This window comes from Pimephales promelas, chromosome 21 (genome assembly GCF_988280905.1).
Source record: "Pimephales promelas chromosome 21, fPimPro1.hap1.1, whole genome shotgun sequence".
Classification (NCBI taxonomy): Eukaryota; Metazoa; Chordata; class Actinopteri; order Cypriniformes; family Leuciscidae; genus Pimephales; species Pimephales promelas.
In genome coordinates this window covers 26990452-27003238 of record NC_142789.1, presented here as the reverse complement: position 1 = coordinate 27003238, position 12787 = coordinate 26990452, and positions in this window count along the sequence as shown.

Sequence of the window (12787 nt, the reverse complement as noted above, 5' to 3'; positions counted from 1 at the left end):
GTGCCCTTATCTTTACCAGTTTGCCTATTAACTGCCTCCATGGTAATTAAGGACCTGCGGACAGATCCAAGCGGTCCATTCCCAAATGCCGTCACGGTAAAGGATGTCTACCATCTGTCATTTCTCAATAACATTTCAAATCTGCCCCCGGGCAAGTTTCACCTGACTTCCCCTCAATTATTGCGCGGAACTTGGAGGAGACGCGCAATGAATTTGAATGAAACGTCTGGGTGTCGCTTGTGTGTCCTAGGGAGAAGTGAGCCTGGAAAGTGTTCACAACACTACATCAAAAGCATGTAATCAGCCAGAGAGAGGCTTATTCACGCTGCGAATTGGACCTTACCAATCATACCGCACCAGAACCGGCTGGCACAGCCGTGATAGTTGTGGCCGTGAAACGTTTTCCAATAAGAAAAAAAAAAAAACGATTTGGCCGTCTCAGGTTGTTTCAGGTTGTTCACTTGGACCGTCTCCCCCTGAAGGCACAGGCTTCGCTGTAGAGTGATAAATAGGAAGTTTATTTCCAGATACATTTCCTGCTCTCTTTTTCCTCTCAAAGATGAATGCGGCCGAATCGAAACGCGCAGGAGTAATTTAGCATGATTTACCCGACCGTGCAACTCAAAAGTCAGCATGTGAGATCTACGGGAGCCATTTTCTCTGGCCGTCATCCTCTGCCCTTCATAGGTCCGTAATTGGCACTATTTTTAGCGCGTTTATGCGCGTGCTCCCCCAAGCTTTTGTGAATTACCATTAGATCCGCATTAATATATTCAATGAAAGTGGAATTAAAAAAATCTCTCCATGGCAACTGGGCTGACCAAAACTTTGGCCTTTGGGTGTGAGGTTTGAATGGGTTTGAAAATAGAAGCAATTGTGTGGGTAAATGGCAGCCCTCATTAGCGGAGGTGATTATGCAGTTCGTGCACGCGCGGATGGGCCGACGCAATTAATCTTTCTCAACAGGAAGCAGTCCAGGATGACGGATGCCCTAAATCTGATGTCACCGAAACAAAAGGGGGAAAAAAGTCAGAGACTGAAACTTGGGCTAATCGCCTTAAAGCAAAGGCTTAAGAAAACTATTTTAGCTTAGCTTTGTTTTTTATTACGGTTAGGGATCTTTAATCAGCTTTCTCCTGTATTCATAATTTAAGAACTCGGAGGCTGTATTTATGTCAGAAATGGCTTTAATTCTGATTGCGTTCTACTTTCTTTCCGATGTTTGTTTTGACCCCCATGCTTAAAAAGCTAGCTAGTCGAATTTCTCGTCCTTTTAACGAACGTTTCGTACAGGCACAGGCCGAATCGATTTCGCAGAGTTGAGCGTCTGTGGGTGGACCGGGTTCAAATGACCTCAAATTATTATCTGCAATCACGCTAACTGTGGCCGCATGTCTTTCACCGACTCTCTCAAAAACGCACGTCGTGAGAAAACTTCACTTCTGTAGATTTTATCCAGTTTTATTAGCTTCTGTCAGCAGGCATACATGAGTGATGACCTCTGTTTTTATAGATAGAAGCTGAAAAGAAAATGGATGTTTATTCTGTAAAACACAAACGGAGATCTTCCAAACTTCTGATGATTTTTACTTGCAAAGACCCGAAAAGGGAACATTTTGCCCTCAAATTTAATTAAAAGGCGCCATTTTTGAAGTGTAATTAAGATTTGTTGTCAAAGAAAACAACTTTATTTTAGCCTGTTTCTCACACAAACTTCCATATATGCCTTCAGAAATACTTTTTTTTTAAATGTATGGATGACTTTTATTGTGCTACATTTTCCTGAGTATTTGGGTTGAATTTTTCAGTTAAAATATCTAAACCTCCTGTAAACATTAGAAGCAACAATGCATACATTCTCCACTTTGTTAAACAAGTATAAACAAAAAATCTAATCAGCCAACAAAATGATTCTCTTAAAACAAGTCTAAATATCATATGCATTGGTCAAGTCAAAAAGACCAATTTGAATTTTTGTAGAAAATCCCTGTCCACCTTTGGGAAAATGCAAGCTCAAACATCTCTGTTTCACAGAATAAAAAATAATAATATGAAGCTGGAATGACACGAGGGTGAGTAAATGATGACAGAGTTTTCATTTCAGACCATCTATTACTTTCTTTTTCGAAGATGAGAGCGCCATCGGGCCAAAACGAAGCGTCTCATGCTTCATTTCTCAACTACACCATGAAAAGTTGCACGTTCCTCCATAACCGACAGACAGCGAGAGAGAGAGAGAGAGAAATAGACAAAATGAGTCTAAGAGAGAGGTCATACACATCGCTTCTTCCCGCTCATGGCAGCGCTGACAGTCGGGATGTCTCCTCAGCGTAATGAAAATTAAAGTGGGTTTCCTCCTCTTAAGTTCCCCTAATTAGCCAATCGTCCGAACGGACAGGCGAGGCGGCGGCAGTCTCTGGTCGAGAAGGGTGAGCGGGGAAAGTAAGATTGTGTAATTGCAAAGGTAATGGATTTTGTCAGGAGCACCTGTCATGGCCCTGGTGAAAACAGACGCTGGAGCCAGAAAAGGGAATTGGAGTCAGGATGCCAGCGAGTAGAGCCTCTATCCAAGCCAACCTCACCTGATTGCCAATTTGTGCGAGTCTTCATACATCAAGCGGCTGGACACGTGCGTTAAGGGGCCCGGTGGGTGGCGATTCCACAGACGAACCATTAAAGAACGTGTCAAAGTAAGAGGGCAGACCGAAGAGATTGAAAGATAAAACCCACGGACGTTTAATTCCCAATTTAATGTGTGAAAGATGAAAACGGAGCGCGCCACTATACTAGACTGGGGCCTGGCTGCAGAAAGTTGACAAAACTAGACTTGGCAGACTCGTTGGCGAGAATAGCTCCAAATGAAGGAAAAAAAAACCCAAAGCAAGAAGGTTGAAAAACACCAAATGAACAGCCTAGGCGACCGCCGTCTCCCTCGTGTGAATGTGGCCGGGTAATAGGAAATGGAAATGTTCCTTAGAGGAAGTGCTGTTGGCATGTGCTTTAAACATTCGTTTTTCAGATCGCAGTGGCCCTTTGAATGTTGTCAGAGCTTCCCGAGTAGCTTCAAATACAGGTCAAGTACAATTCATTTGGTGCAGCAGATCACACATCCTCTCGAAAACACTTCAAACTTTGAAATAAGCGCACACCGAGTGGCTAAGATTGGCTGAGGGAATGAAGAATCGATGCGAACTCATGGTCACGGTCTGCAATGCGGCTCATTTGTGCCAAATGTTGTTTGGAAACAGGCTGTTTTAAATAGTTTGGAATATATTGTGGGTTTGATTTGATGCAAACACACTGATGCTGTATTCAGCCATCAGAAATGATGGATGTGGTTCGAGAGCAGCTTTAACAGAGACTGTATCACCGTTATAATGAGACAAGCGGTGCTTAATGAAAATTCACCATGGTAACCATAGTTTCCACCAAAATACCATATGTGTTACTGCAATCATTACTGCAATAAACTGTGTTATTAAACCAACATGAAATCAAAATTGATGCCGTCACTTTAACACATACTACGTGCATTTTTATTCAAATTAAGAAAAATTGTTCTTAATATTTGATATGCTTTCTCAATTGACGTCCCCAGTAAATTCTGTTCATGATCCGATCAAATCCTGTTGGATAAAATCAAGCCCCGCTGTACTGTACATTTTGATTTCTCATTGAATATCCTGTTTCACATATTATGCATCATAATCAATGGAGAATCTTTATTTATTATAATTCTAAAATGCGGTATTTTGGGTGGAAACCATTGGTATAATCGTCATGTTTCATATAAAGTTACTGTTCAAATGTTTTGGATGCATTAAACTGAGCAAAAGTGACAGTAAAGACATTAATAATATATGACAAAAAAATTCTGTTTCAAATAAATGCTGTGCTTTTGAACGTAATTATCATCAAAGAGTTCTGGAAAAGAACGTATCAAGGTTTCCACACACACAAAAAAATGAATCAGCACAGCTGTTTTCAACATTGATAATAATAAGAAATGTTTCTTGAGCAGCAATTTGATTCTCTCAAAAATACAAACATGTACATACATGTTGCTCACATATTATGGTAGCCCTGTTTGTGCTAAATAGAGTGTAATTTCACCCAATTAATATGTTTATAAGCAACTGAAAAAAGCACATCAGCATATTAGAATGATTTCTGGAGGATCATGTGACAATTTTTTGAACAGTTTAGTGTAATAAGGTCACAGGGCAGGAGTAGTTATAGGCTTTTTCCTTTTAGATGCATTTTCTAAAACCAAAAGTTCTGAAAAAAGTTTTCGCCAGCTAAAAAAAGCATTCCTGGTTTCACGCTGATAGTTAATCTTAATCAGCTTTCCACGAGTTAATCAATTACACCTCCCTCCGAAATTGTGCGCGCGGTTCCCCCTCCCCGTCAGACGAGAGGACGGAGCTCAGATGAACACTGATTGCGGTGAGAGAGAATAGCCCTTTCACTCCATCGCCGGAATGTGAGACGGCTGCCGAGTTTCCCCAGACCCGTTTAATTCGAGGTTGCGGGAGACAAACAATCGTTCATTTGTCTTCATTAATGTGCCTTTCTCTCAGCGGCTCGAAGCAGGGACAATGGAAAATATCTGTATTATAATCCGCCTCCTCATTCATTCCCACTATATGCCTCTTGCTCTTTGCGCAATGAGGTATATGCCCTATTGATCTGTTTGTTGTCGTTTTCATTAGCGCATCGCATTTGCTCTTTACAGAGCGTGTGTGCAACCGGCGCGCATAATGATTCCATTTATATCGTTTCGATGAAGAGCCATTTTCTCCTTCGGCTAGGAACGGAGGGACTTTTGTCTCCTGCGCTGGCTTGTGCATACAGACGGAGCCGCAAGCCTGATGTTTTTCTTTGTGTAGATTGACTCGCACACCCTTCCAGCAGCTTTTGTGTGTTTCATCTCATTTGGGAGATTTGATGAAGCAGCTTAGCGTTCTTCCTTGCTCTTTCGCGCGTGCTCTCTCTCTTTTTCGCTGTCTTTTGCATTATCTTCCTCCGCCCGAATCAGCAGCCATGGCAGGCGCTATGCCGCTGTAAGCTCCTCACTTTGTTTCAGGCACAAAGTTACATTATTCATTTGAGTGAACCGCGCTGGCGTGCTGTCAGGAGGGATGTGAAGGGAACGCGAGACTAGGTGGTACTCGCTGTTTTCAGCGCTCTAAATAATACAGATATAACAGAACGGGTGTGACAGAACGTTTACCGCTGTTTGCGTCAGGTAAATGGACTGCATTTATACAACGCTTTCACGGACCCAGTGGGTGAGCGCTTTACATTTTGCCTCACATTCACTCACTCATTCATACACCGACGGCGGATCACCCATCCCGTCGGGAGCAGCTGGGGTTAGGGGTCTTGCTCATGGACACCTCGACACTTGGTCAGGTGGAACCGGGGATTGAACCACCAAACTTCTGGTGTGGTCCACGTTTACGATGCGAGAAACGTGTCCCTTTCTGCCCTCCGTCACCATGTTCTCTTCATCAGGCAGCTTCAGGGATAATGTCACAAGTGTTTGTGCATGTGCTTATATCAATTCCAGGACCTGCCGATCGAGAGACATTTACCCAGCTATTTAAAGGGTTAGTTCACCCAAAAAAAGTCTCATACTTTACTCACCCTCAAGCCATCGGTGTATAATGTAATGGGAGTGAACTTTTTGAAGCCCATTTTTGAAGTCCATCATAAAAGTAATCCATATGCTCCAGCTTATAATATTTTCATAAGAAAAAAAATCCATATTTATAACTTTATAAGCTATGATTACTGGCTTCCGGCAACGGCCATACGCGAGTCTAGTGACCTCAGACCCGACGCATGACGTATTGACGGACATGGAAGCACTGAGGATACAGCAAAACAAAATACCGGTCACAAATTAAGGCCTTTGCCCACTGAGTCCGAAATTTTCGTATGCGATTTTTCGTGTTCGTCAGCCTAAAAATTCGTCACGCACAGAAACCTTGCACACTGAGTCCGATGCGTATTTATTAAACCTTTGCGGAAAAAAAACGCACAAAAAAACAAAATGGATTCGTCAAGCAGTGAGGATGATTTTGTTGCCCTCTCTCTTATTGAAAAGAGTCTGGGTTTGGGTCCATCCAATCCTGAAATTGCGCCGAGGAAGGAGAGTTCCACTTCCTTCGCGAATTTATCCCGAGATATTCAAAATTTACTTCAGAATGTCGGCGGAACAGTTTAGCGATTCTGGAGCCACATATTAAAAAGAAGACCACCAATTTCCGTGAACCAATCGATCCTGAACAGAGACTGGCAGTATGTCTAAGGTATGGACACACACACAGGCACACACAAGGCCCGGCGGAAACGCTGGGCAGACAGAATAGCTGTTTAGGCTACAGGTTATATATTGTACCCAAGTTATCGAATTGGCTGCTCAATCACACCTAAATCGATCCGAATTTTTGGGGAAGTTTCCTTTTTTAATCCAATCGAGGGAACATATAAACACTTTGAAAGGAAACTGAAAGGATTGCGCATGTGGAATTATATGCGAACGAGCTCCCCCCTGTCCTGAATTGTCAAAAAAAACTCTCAAAATGCTGGCTGTGGATGCGAAAAACGCAGAAAATCGAACCCGATCCGATTCATTTTATGATGGACGAAAGTTTGGGAGGCGGTGTGCAAGCGTTATTGACATAACGTGAAGTCGAATTTTTTTTTTTTTTACGTGCGAAAATTTCAATGCGAATTTCGGACTCAGTGTGCATTGGCCTTTAGACGTCTAAAACGAGAAGTTTTACAGAGAAATGTCAGAGATCTTCGAGATAAGAGAAGAGGAGCTTGAGTTTGTTGCCCAGCCCTATTTGTTTGAACCATCAAAGGCTTACGCTACGCCGACATACGTCACACGTCAGGTCAGAGGTCGCTCTTCCACCGGAACTATACTCGGCTGTTACTAGAAGCTAGTGACTGTAGGTTATAAATTTATAAATATGGATATTTGTCTTATAAAAATGCATCGCTTTGCTTCAGAAGGCCTTTATTAACCCCTGGAGTCGTATGGATTACTTTTTTGATGGATGGATGCACTTTTATGGTGGAAAGCCTACCTTTCACTCCCAATATAAAGCTTGGAAGAGCCAGGAAATTTGTAAATGTAACTGACTGTGTTTGAAAAAAGATACTCAAATACACCTAGGGTGGCTTGAGGGTGAGTAAATTATGGGATGATTTTCATTTTTGGGTGAACGAACCCTTTTAGGAAGTAGAAACGGATATTTGATGACCACCAGGAAAAATTTAAGCTTAAGACGGCATCCCAACAATCTGGAACCTCGTAGCAGACTGATTTAAACACCCTTACAACTTGGAACCGACTTAAAATTGTTTCCAGCAAAGTTTTAATTTCTAATGGTGCTACTATATGAGAATTAAACGAAGTATATTGGGGGGAATCGATTTCTATAAATATATACACTTTAGCTGATTGTGTTGTATTGAATTCTGGTATTGGCCTTTTCCAGTCCCTTCTCTGAAATTGGCAGAGGTGCTGCTTTACAATTTGGCCAAAAAGGAGGCATCTTAGCAGGCAACATAATTAATTTTTCTACCTTTTGGAATAGCTTTCACGCCTTTTGATCCCTTAAAATGCTTCCCAGCTAACAAAGTTAGGTTCTGAGAACGTTTTTCTAACGTTCCATTTTGGTTGTGGGAACGTTAATTTAAAATGTTCTAAAAACGTGGAAATGTCCAGTTTGCTTAACGTTGCTGGAACGGTGTCTTAATGTTTGCAGAACATTGCTGGAACGTTAGCATAATGTTGTTAGAACGTTATCCTAAGGTTAGCATAATGTTGCTGGAACGTTATGAGAACGTTTATCAAACACAAATAACCTGATAAAGACGTTCCGATAACGTTGTTCTAAGAACGTTTTTTATCATTGTAATGAGAACGTTCATCAAATACAAATAACGTGATAAAGACGTTCCAAGAACGTTGTTCTAAGAACGTTTTCTCTCAACGTTACAAGAACGTTAATAATGTTATATGAACGTTCCGAAAACATATTTTAATAACGTTTTGTCCTAACATTTACACAACTTTTAAAGAACGTTAGTGAATATTCTGGGAACGTTCCCTGTTAGCTTCCTGCGTAGGCAGCACACTAGGTTCTGGAACAGAGCGCGTCTTTGCACGAGGAGAACACAACCAGTTAGCCACAGATGTGAGGCGAGAAGCTTGTTGTCGTAATCAGGTTTACGAGTCTCTCTTTCTCTGGCCACATCTCAGGGAGGGATGAATTCGGCATGCATACTGTGCATCACGCCTCAAGGTTAATGACACTTCAGAGAAGTGAAAGCGAGAGCAAAATATCGCACAATCCCCCCATTAAAGGGAAGGAGAATACCATTGCAGAGCCGAAGCATTGGCCCACATCTACTCAGTGTGACGTATGTGTTGGAAGCCACGGTTAAGACGAGACCCCTTCTGAATGCGTGCGTGTGTGTGTGTGTGCTTAGGATGCTGGGCACGTCTTCGTCCGGCGGATCCTTCCGGCCCGGGGGAGCCTCATTAGAACAACTTGTGCAGCAGCCTTAAAGCCGGGATAAGCTTAGCAGGCAGGCGCTGCCGATAAAAGAGTTATGTATCACGTTCTTACACAAGCATGACAAAAAGCCCCCTTATCCAGGTGCCACGCAAGCCTAAACTCCTACGGCGCACTGCCGAGGACAACAGTGACGAATCTGTCCAAATTGTTCTTAGTCGATCCTCCTGCATTGAGAGGAAACAATAATGCGTCTGTCAGAAAACGGAACGGATTTAGCCAGGGCTTTTTGTGATTGTAATACGCTTTTAACTAGATTTGTTCCAATGCAATATGTTTTAAGTCGAAATGGAAAACAATGACAGCTGGGTTTAAGGTATAAATCAGGTCTGTGGAAATAATTCGCTCAAACTGTGCTTAATTCTATTCCACGCACATAATTAAGGACGGAAAACGTTTTCTGAGGCATTCAATTGTTTTCGTTTTTTTCACCATATAGGCTGAAATCTGCCAAACAAACATTTTCATATTTGCTGTGTGATCTGGATTGTGTTTGCTCTTTAAATTGGGTTTTCTTATATTTTCATTGGTTTACCGTTAATAAAATTCAGTGTACAGCGAAAAATACTAATCAATATCTTGACACTGTGTCCAATCGCAACACTAATACTGTAATGTAAATGTATTTCTGCTTCTGATGCAGATGTGATTTTGTAATATTCAAAGTGTACTGTCATTTGCCTTCTATTGTGCACTTACTATCACTGCCGAACATGAAAGTGAAATGTACTGTGTGCCTTTATCAATATTAATGAGGAGGTAATAATGAATATGCATTTTCTTTCCGGGAGAGCCATACAGCTAATAAGCCATGATCCGGTGAAATGAGATGCAAATGTTTTTCATTAATAAAATATATTACTGCGAGTGCTTCTTGCGTATGCATCACTTCAACGCTTACAAAAGACGATTCACTTGTATCTCACGCAATCAATTCTCAAATGAATTCTTCCTTTCGGTGGCCGCTTCCAGTGTGGCTACAGTTCTGTAAGAGAAATGATGGTTAATAAAGTCTTACACCCTGTTGGTTTTGAATAAAACATCTTTTGCACTGTAAAGCGACTCCTTTGTGATTTCTTCAGAGTCTCGGGGGAATATAATGGCAAATGAGGACACTTTGCTAGTGATTTTTGGCGTGAATCTCCCCCTGAGGGTTATTAATGTCCTCACACTAACACCTCTGACTAAACTTTCACACCACACCTCGTTATCGTTCCTAATGCAACCTTTACACGCACACGCGCCGCGTAGCTAGTTAGCACCCGTGTTTCGGTTTGATTCTGGGCTTCCGCCGTTTCAAAGCGGATTGAGGGGGATTTCAGGATTTCTTCAGCATACTGTAGATAATCCTCGAGTGTCTCCATGGTCTGATCTCTTGGTTAGTGTCTCTCACGGCATGGTCGAGCTCCCCCCCTCTCTGAAAACGATGGCAGTTTTCCATCGGCAAAGCAATAGAGGTCATGTTCTCATTTACAGGGGCCAAGAATCATTGGTGTGAATATTGGTCGGCTTGGTCCCATCAGGTTAGTGCAGTGGAGAAGGACCAAGACTTGTCGATTTTACTGAAGGATCTTGTAACCTAGCAACAAGCTCTGGCCTGGTCCTGGTGGACAAACTCTTAATTCAGTAGTTGCTGACTAAATGCGGATTTAAAGTTTTCCATTAGATGCGGCTCTACATCTCTACACAATCACTTCTTGTGTCGTAGTTTTGGTCACGAGATCTTAATATTCATCCGCTTTTTGGTGAAGCTCTTAAAGCACTGCTTTCTTATATTGCTGCTCTTGCAAAATGGAAATGGATTTTCATTTCCTGTGGCCGTTACCGCAGCAAGGTCACAGGTTCGATTCCAGGGAAATGCACATGATAAACTGTATATCTTGAATGTGCTGTAAGTCAGACGGTAACATTTTTCCTTTTGAAGAAATAGTTCACCTTAAAGGGTTAGTTCACCCAAAAATGAAAATTAAGTCATTAATTACTCACCTCCATGCTGTACCAACCCCGTAAGATCTTTGGAACACAAATGAAGATATTTTTGATTAAATTTGAGAGCTGTATAACTACCACATTGGCGGCCTAAGGGACTGGCTCTTGACGGCCCAGAAAGTCAATGAAGAAAATGTTTAAATATCCCAAGTGACTACCGTGGCTCAACTATATGTTAATCAAGCGACGAGAATACTTTTTGTTCGAAAAAACAAACAAAAATAACGACTTTATTCGAATATTCCTTTTCTTCCTTGTTGGCCTGAAACGAGACTTCCTTAGATTTCCACGACGCATGCGCGAGAACTGAACTGAAGTAGTTGAAGGAGATCGCAATTCTCGCGCATGCGTCGTGGAAATCTAAGGAAGTCTCGTTTCAGGCCAACAATGAAGAAAAGGAATAGTCGAATAAAGTCGTTATTTTTGTTTGTTTTTTCGAACAAAAAGTATTCTCGTCGCTTGATAAACTTATAGTTGAGCCACTGTAGTCACATGGGATATTTAAACATTTTCTTCATTGACTTTCTGGGCCGTCAAGAGGCAGTCCTTTAGGAGCCAATGTGGTAGTTATACAGCTCTCAAATTTAATCAAAAATATCTTCATTTGTGTTCCGAAGACGAACGAAGGTCTTACGGGGTTGGTACAGCATGGGGGTGAGTAATTAATGACCTAATTTTCATTTTTGGGTGAACTAACCCTTTAAATTGATCGATATTCACAGTAAAGACTAAAAATTATCTTTCTAATAAATGCAGTTCTTTTGAACTTTCTATTCATGAAAGAATCCTCAACAAAAGGGTTTCATGGTTTATACAAAAAAACATTAAGCAGGACAACTGTTTTGCAGTAAAACGGCATATTAGAAAGATTTCTGAAGGATCATGTGACTGAAGACTGGAAAAATGATGCTGAAAATTCAGCTTTGCATCATAGAAATAAAATCTGCGCTTTCTAGAACATTAAATATATTATACTGACCTTTCAAGTAATGAACTTGTGTAATCATGACAGGATCCTGAACAAAACTAGTTTTCTCATAAGGTTTTAAAGATGTTTCCTTCATATCTTTTCTGCAGATTGATTGTGTGAGCTGCCAATATGCGTTACCATTTTTCCTGACAAAGCAAACTCCGTAAAATTACAAGAATGGTTGTTTACAATCAATACAGCCAGCAGATACGAGTACAACCCAGAATAAAATTCCCTCTCGCTTGAACGATAAGGGAAGACATTAATGTTTGAAAATGAAATATTAAACAGATGCGCTCAACCGCCGACAGAATTCTGACAGGTGTTGTGTCAGGAAAAGGATATGGATATGCTCCTCATAAATACCACTTATTGACAATGAAATTGCTTTAGAGGACATTCTCACTTCAAGTCTCCTAGATTAATTCACTTATCTTAATTTACAGTACACTTTTGGTTGACTACAGCTTCTGACAGTCAATAACTCAATAATATCGACACAAGATTCACATAATAAACAACATATTTAAAGGAATAGATCAACCAAACATGTTTGGTCATCGTGTATTCACCTCCACGTCAGTATGACTTTATTGCAATGAACAAAAGTACTGGAGAAATTTGCAAGAATGTCCTGGCTGCTGTTTTTATAAAGCCAAAACAGAAGATATTTGTGTTAGACTATTCATTATTTTAATCTACTTTAATTAAAAAAATCACACCACACCAGGACGGAGTATCAGTGATACCAGACAGAGTAAAGGCCAGTTCACAGCAAGAACGTTAACAATAAAGATAATACGATATTAGCATCCATTCCACCCATCGCTCTTGGTTGTGTTTGTCAAAAGCATTGAGAACTAAGTTGATCATAAGTACAATCTACTTAGGCTTACGATGCTTTTGAAAAATGCAACCCATTTTTAAGCACCTTATTTTTCAACATTGAAGTAAGCTTTCTGTGAATGTGCGAGACTTCTGATTCATCAGCTGCTAAATAAGTAAATAACTTGAAGAATAAGTTATTCTGAATAACAAAGTGCAGTACATGGTAAATCTATTTGATTTCTAAAATGAAATTTGTAACCATACGTTTGGGTTTGTCCATATTTTACACAAATTTGGGTTAAACCAACCCAGCGTTTTTTTAGAGTGTGACAATAAGTTAAATTAATATAATTCAGTTCAGAATTCAATTCAGAAATTTCAGTTTGCAATATCAAAGTTG